The 7,920-nt window shown below is 40.7% G+C and overlaps 1 pseudogene; it reads right to left on the bottom strand.

Moving 5' to 3' along the window:
- Positions 1–2,816: 2,816 nt before the first annotated feature.
- LOC119569542 lies at positions 2,817–7,403 on the bottom strand (annotated as a pseudogene).
- Positions 7,404–7,920: the final 517 nt, after the last annotated feature.

Genomic DNA, 7,920 nt, shown 5'->3' with positions numbered 1-7,920 from the left:
TTATAATATATATATAATATATATATATAATATGATAATGATGATGATATAATAATGATGATGATGATGATGATGATGATGGTGATGGTGATGGTGATGGTGATGGTGATGGTGATGGTGATGATGATGATGATGATGATGATGATGATGATGATGATGATGATAATGATAATGATAATGATAATGATAATGAAATGATGATGATGATGAGATGATGCTGATGATGATGACGACACGACGATAACGATGATAACGATGATGACGAGGATGCTAGTAAAAAGTGACAAAATACACGAGACAACGTAACCGAGTGTGAGTAATGAATAAATTAGTAGGTAGATAGCTAATTAAACGAGAAATAAAATTAACAGTAACAGCTTGACTCCTTGACCTCTGACTTCGTATCAGCTCCAGAGGAACTTAACAAAGTATAAAACAATTCAGTTGTAGAGCTACCGTCCTTATAGTTATAGTAAAGATTTGTAAGCTGACCTTGCTGACTGTGTAACTGAATCAACACTGCAGTCAGCTGAGGAGAGCATGGAGGGGAGGGGGGCAAGGGGGTAGACAAGGGCCAAGGGTCGTCCCTGTAGACAGGAGAGGAGAGCACGTCTGACGTCCACGCCGCCCTGAGTTTGATGAAGCACTTATGTCGTCTTCCCCTCTGGTTCTGCTGCAGCTTCCGAGTCGAGGGCGGCACAGGTGTTTGGAGGCACTCTGATTAAATTAATTCACTTCTCTACTTGGGTTTTCGATTTTCATTAGGCGGGGGAATTAGCTTTCCCTCGCTGTTAAATGTTTGGCTTATTTCGCAGGGAAGTGGACGAATTACACCAGCATTTCTCCCAGAGAAGTTCCTTTCGTACCAAGAGAACGATGTGTGTATCAGGATTGCCAGACAATAAATGCCAAAAGAAAGTATTAATTACACGCGGTAGTCAAGGTAATTTGACGATTTATTCCAAAAGGATCCTTGGCCCATGATAGCACTGCCAGGCCAAACTCTCTCTGATCCATCTTTCTAATCCCCTTCCTAAAAGCGAAAAACAAAATCAGCCACATTATCCTTCCCTCCCGCCCTTCTTTATCCTTGCGTGCAGGGTTATGTCAGTACGACTGCACCTTAGTCTATAGTAAACTTTAAACCAGTTATAAGTATCCTACTCCCTTCACTTGCTTAGTTGATGTGGATGATTTTCTATAAGCTGAGCATCACAGATTGCGAATATTTTTTTATACATTTAAAATTAATCATTCCACCTGTCTTCCTACTTTTAGGGAAATGGTGGCTTGTCACAGTTACCGGGAATGACGTTACCAAAAGTCTGAGAACAACAGATCTAAACCATATCGAGGTGAGACGAAAGGCGATGAGAGTCTTGCGCTCTCCATTAGTTGATGTGACTTTTTTGCAGTATGATAAGAATGCATACTAAAACACAAAACTTGCAAGACCTTTTTTGGGGGTTACAAATAAATCAGATAGTTGGTCCATTTTCTAAAAGTGGAGGATGATTCTGAAAAGAGGAAAAGAATATAGTACCCACGCCCTGTCGAAGGTCTGTCGCTGAAGTTTCGAAGCTCGGCTAAGGAACGAGTTTCTTCAGGTTTGCCGAGTTGCTTCCCTCTTTCTTCCTTTGGTGTGTAAAGTGACTCAATTTGGGTAACAGTTTTCGAATTGTCATTTCCTGACACACTTTAAAGTAACAGACCGATATCTGCGCGGCAATCAATGCAGTATATGTATATGTAAAAGATGTAAAAGCCAAAACTACATTCTGTAATAGGATACTTACCACGTGAGATAGTATATAACGTTCCTGCGAATGTAGCAGTATAAGACAGACCTGAATGTTTTGGGGATAGACAGCAACCGCTTCACATTATGTTTCATTATAGGGTGTGTGTGTGTGTGTTGTGTGTGTGTGTGTGTGGTGTGTGTGTGTGGGTGTGTGGGTGTGTGTGTGCTGTATGTAGTGTGCCTTATATATATATATATATATATTAAAATATATATTTATAATATATATATATATTATATATATTCATATTCATACATTAATGTATATAATTTCCAACAAAATTTGCCTGATAAGTAATTCTCACGAAAATCATCTCTGAAGTACGCGCGGACAGTGAACTAAAATTGATCTGCAGAAAATACAAGAAGCTTTTGGGTTGACGTCACAGAAAGCGATTTCCAACACGGTCATCGTGTCTGACGCCGAATCAACTGGTATTTTCACCCGAGTTGCTTGATTCTTCGGACGAAATGTGTATAGCTGTTGCAGCAGAAGTTTGGTTTGGAATCATATCTGTTCGAGACAAATCTTACATGATCCAGTATTGTGGTTTAGCACAGGGAATATATATATATATATATATATATATATATATATATATATATATATATATATATATATGTGTGTGTGGTGTGTGTGGTGTGCGTGCGTGCGTGCGTGCGTGTGTGTGTTGTGTGTGTGTGTGGTGTGTATATATATTATATATATATATTATATATATAGATATATATATATATATATATATATATAATATAAATATATATATGTATATATATATGTATATATATATATATTTTTTTTTTTTTTGGGGGGTGGGGTATATTAAAGTTCAGCCAGAGAGACAAAAAGAGGAAAAGAGAGCAAACTAATTAACAAATGAATGGGAGACAAGGGTTAAAGAGAAAGACTGTTAATTAATAAAATAGAATGAAAAAATGAGAGAATGTAAAATACGAAATATAGGTTCCATAATAAAACGATACTGCTTTTTCTTATGTTTATTACTATTAATAGATTTTTTTTTTTTTTTTTTTTTTTATTGTGAAGATGTCTGAAAAGGCATTTTGGGGGGAATCCTCCACTGGTGTATTAGCCTTCCTAGAAACTTAAGAAGGTTTGGCATTCAGAGGAGAGATTATTTTCAGCCCCAAGACGAAAGCTCACCAAAAATGCTTACATCCTGTATCGTTAAAATAGGTCGCTTTGAGGGGGGGGGGGAGTCAGACGGTATCCTTCAGAGAGGCGTTTCTAGGAAGTCCTGCAGGCTTCTCACGCTTTCCCCGAAAGTCGAATGTTACGCGGTATGATGTCGCCAAAATTACTTGTCATAAAAATCGAAGTTGGTTAAATTCTTCATATATCAAAATACAACAGGTTTAAAAACACAAATTGAAAGTTATTTCCTGACTCTGGCCATCGCCTTTAGGCCTGCTCTCTGGTAGTTTCGTTTGGCTGCTCCATTTGATGCTCATCTGTGGCGTCCCTGTGGTACGGAAATTGGAATTATTACATTTGCTTATGTGTACTGTTCATGCGTAGAAGCAGGAACACATATGAGCCAGGAGCAAAAGTCCGGCTACACTTACACCCTGGTGAATGCTTCTATGCGTCCCCCCTATACGTCGCAACATTGAAAAATAGACGCTGAGGTAGGCGAAGGGTATGAGGGAGGGAGGCAACAAGCCGGGGTAAGGCTAGCGGCAACTGATGCATATATTATTGATACGACAATAATAATACTGATCGGCATTATCATTCTTATCATTATCATTGTTCCTGAATAGACAGAAGTACTTGGATACTGGCTGTATCGCTGCCTTTTACTTTATAAGCAGGTAAATGGTAGGAACTTGCAGGACGACAGGATAGAGATATGGCAACGCGTATGGCGAAGTCGTCCTGAGAAGTGAACTTTTGCTCAATGCGCTTGATAGAAAATCATTAAGGCAGTAATCAAGCACATACCGAAATTTGGTAAGGTGATTGTCAAACTACAACTGTTTTTAATTATTATTATTATATTATTCATTATTATTACTTTATTATTATTATCATCATCATTATCATTATTATTGTTATTAATATTTTCATCAATAATAATCATCGCCTCCCTCCCTCAGCCCCATTCCCCGTCGCCTTCCCCTCGTCTGTTTTACTTTGGTGAGGACGACATCTAGGGGCTACACGTAGAAACATTTGCAAGGCTGTAGGTGTAGTCGGACTTTTTTTCCTGCATACAAGTGTGTGTGTGTGGGGGGGGGGGGAGATTTTATACACACACACACAGTGTGTATATGTGTGTGTGTGTGTGTGTGTGTGTGTGTGTGTGTGTGTGTGTGTGTGTGTGTGTGTGTGTGTGTGTGTGTGTGTACATATAACATATATACACACATACATACGTACATATATATATGTATATGTATATATATATATACAAATATATATATATATATATATATATATATATTATATATATATATATATATATATATGCATGTGGCCGCTCGTGGCCGAGTGGTTAGAGCATCGGAATCAAGACTGTCACGACGGCAATCTGAGTTCGAGGGTTCGAGTCACGGCGGCGCGTTGTTCCCTTGGGCAAGGAACTTCACCTCGATTGCCTACCCAGCCAGTGGGTGGGCTGTGCTGGTCCCAGGCCCGGATAAATAGAGAGAATAATTACGTAAAAAAAAAAAGGTAACACCGGCACTCTCCGTGGAAAGGAACTGGGGATCCTACCACGTACTCACTCCAAAGAGCATCACATAATGAAAACTACAATTAAGTATCATGCTGTGACCACGGCGGCTCAACTAATGAACCTACCGTTAAAAAATATATATATATGCCTACATATACACGTACACACACACAACACACACACACACACACACACACACACACACACACACACACACACACACACACACACACTCATATATCTATCTATCTATCTATGTGTATGTGGGGTGGGGGGGGTGTTTTGTGGTGTACGTGTGTTATATATAGATAGATAGATATACATATCCTTATGAATCTACATATACATATTTTAATACATATGGACACATACACATACATATCTATACATATAGACACACATACATATCTATATACATATATATACATATACATATATACATATACATATATATGTATGTATGTATATAAACATTTAAGCACATTATGTCTATCTAACTGTTCGCACATATTTATGCCGAATGTTATCCATGAATTGTATAGATCTTTGTGCCACCCATGACTAGCAAACCACTGGAGACAGTACCTGGTGTCCTTGGCCCCATACGCGGCCTCCAGCTCAGCCACGGTGTCCATCATGGGCGCCGTGAGCGACTCGGGCAGCCAGAACGTGACCACGCCAGCCAGGAACGCCGCGACGCCGAAGAGCACCAGCGGCAGCCACGACTTCACATTGCCCTGATCGTTGAAGAGATATCGCGAGGAACATGGTAACTTTTTCAAGATTCTACACAGCGATTCAGGTTAAGCAACACAATACGTCTTAGCGGAAAGCTAAGACATGTGGATGAGCGTCTCCCTACCAGAATTTCCAGGATAAAGGGGGCTACCATCGCTCCCGCCTTCGCCAGAATGGTCGAGGTTCCGAGTCCACGCACGCGCACCTCGGTCGGGAAGAGCTCGCAGGCGTAAAGGAACACGACCTGGTATGCTATCGAGATGCCCAGTTTGCCCATCAAGGCCATCATGATACGAGCCAATTCAATCCTAGGTGGAAGGTTGTGGATTACGGCATATGCATTTTGTGGTGTAAATAGGCTTCGTTTGTCGCGCGTTTGTATGAAGTTTTATACCGCGCACTGAAAAGTAAGCATACAGACCTGATGGGATGAATCCGAGGACCATGAGCGAGCCGGCGGTGATCACGAAGGACAGCGTGCACGACAACCTCCTTCCCAGCCTGTCCACCAGAGGGATGGTTACGGTGCCGGAAGGGATCTCCACCACACCATTCACCGCCATGTACACGAACGGGTTTACGCCCAGCTTGTCGGCGCCGAATGAGATGCCGTAGTAGACCATTCCAAGTACGACGAACTGCGCGTAGAACGAAAGCGTAATACTGCGCATTCTCCTCGTTCTGGAGGATAGATGGATTATTAGATAACCTCCTGTGGTCCTGACTATTGACTGTTAGTGGTATGTAACTTCAACTGTGATTTAAGCAATTAAGTGTAAATTCATGTCCACCCTGTGCCTGTTTATAAAGGCTGAAATACCGCATGGTCGCAACGCAATTCAGTAAAAGACTGGTTACCAAGGGTAAAGTAAGTTAAAGGCAGTTTTTCATAAAATACTGTGCAAAGGGTGAAGGGAGGGAACCATGAATGCTCTGTTTCAAACTGTTTATCAGACCACAAATATTAAAATAATGCTATTTATTCTATACCCTCTCTTCTTTATGAAAGCAAAATGCCGAGATTTACTCACCTTGCGGATCCTGGGCTATATCTATTTCTTTCACAATTCGTCTCCCAGAGGACAGCACAAGGAATTGCTGTCACATACGCAAAAAGTACTTTTCTTTCTATGTCAGAGTTGCTTGAAAGGAAACAGATAAGACATATATTAACCAAGCAGCATTATCCACAGTTCCATTAGAAATTACAAACGTATATGGAACACAACTGTATGCTGCGGGATTAGTAGCCCACAATGCGGCAGCGAGGAGACGTTATTTTCAGCCACACACCCCTCGTAAGCACCACACCCACACACACCCACACACACACACCCCCACACACACACACACACACACACACACACCACACACACACCACACACACACACACACACACACACACACACACACACACACACACACACACACCACACACACACACACACACACACACACACACCAATACCAATGAAAGGCGGAGCAGGGAAAGTGGTTATGTGGAAGGTTTTTTTCCCTGTGGTGCTTCCTCAGGTATATACGAAAGGAGGCATGCCCTGGAGAATGTTGGAGTCGGCTGATACGTCGAAAGCATTATCTCTATAACATTAAATAACTACACTACTGCTTTGCGACTGAATGTGACGACATTAAAAGGTTTAGATGTGTGCCTTTGGGTTTTTATTGCATCAAACTGGATATAGAATAGATTTATTTCCAGAGATTTAGCAATAGCACTATAAACATTATAGTACGTATTATAGTATAGTTTTGTTATACTTACTATCACGGTCAAGAAAGCAATTTCACATACTTTTTATTGCCATTTCTATTAAATAACGCCATTATATTGTCAGGATCATTATCAGCATCGATACTTTTGTCATCACTGTAACCGCCACTAAGATCATCGTCAACCTCCACCTGGAGCACCAACAGCACCATCAACTTCAACACAAACACCATCATTAGCTACAGTAGTACAGCACCATCACCATTCTTAACTGTTACTTTCAAGGGGTATGGTCTACAACTAATATTTAGCAGATTATGAAAAGGTGATCTTACTTACTTAACTAGTACCGTAACTTCTTTGCTATAACCTTAAGGCGTTGATAAAGCCTGGAGTAAAAAGCTTCGCCTGCTCTGCCTTCGACTAGAGCCTGTCAAAAGCAAACATTGTTCAGATAATTGCATTACATACACACAAGTGTGTGTGATGTGAACATTCTATATATCAGTATTACGTATATGTCGATATATATATGTGTGTGTGTGTGTGTGTGTGTGTGTGTGTGTGTGTTGTGTGTTGTGTTTGTGTGTGTGGTGTGTGTGTGTGTGTGGTGTGTGAGTGTGAGTTGAGTGTGAGTGTGAGTGTGTGTGTGTGTGGTGTGGTGTTGTGTTTGTGTGTTGTGTTCGTGTGCGAGTGCGTGTGCGTATTTGTATTTACATTATTTATTTATTTTATCTATCTATATATATATTTATCTATCTGTGTATAATTATTGTATCTATTATCCATATATCTACAACCGAGCATCTGTTATCAGTCTGTCATCTATTTATTACACCATTTACACATCCGGGGGAAAGGGTGGGCCGATCACCTCATTTTTGATGTATCCATAAGGGGACGAGCTCCCCCTGGGGGCAAAACCCCCCCCCCGGGGGGGCCTTGTT

The sequence above is a fragment of the Penaeus monodon genome, unplaced genomic scaffold (assembly GCF_015228065.2).
Source record: "Penaeus monodon isolate SGIC_2016 unplaced genomic scaffold, NSTDA_Pmon_1 PmonScaffold_16379, whole genome shotgun sequence".
Lineage (NCBI taxonomy): Eukaryota > Metazoa > Arthropoda > Malacostraca > Decapoda > Penaeidae > Penaeus > Penaeus monodon.
Note: the sequence above shows the minus strand (reverse complement) of the source record. Positions and strands in the feature narration are given on the sequence as shown.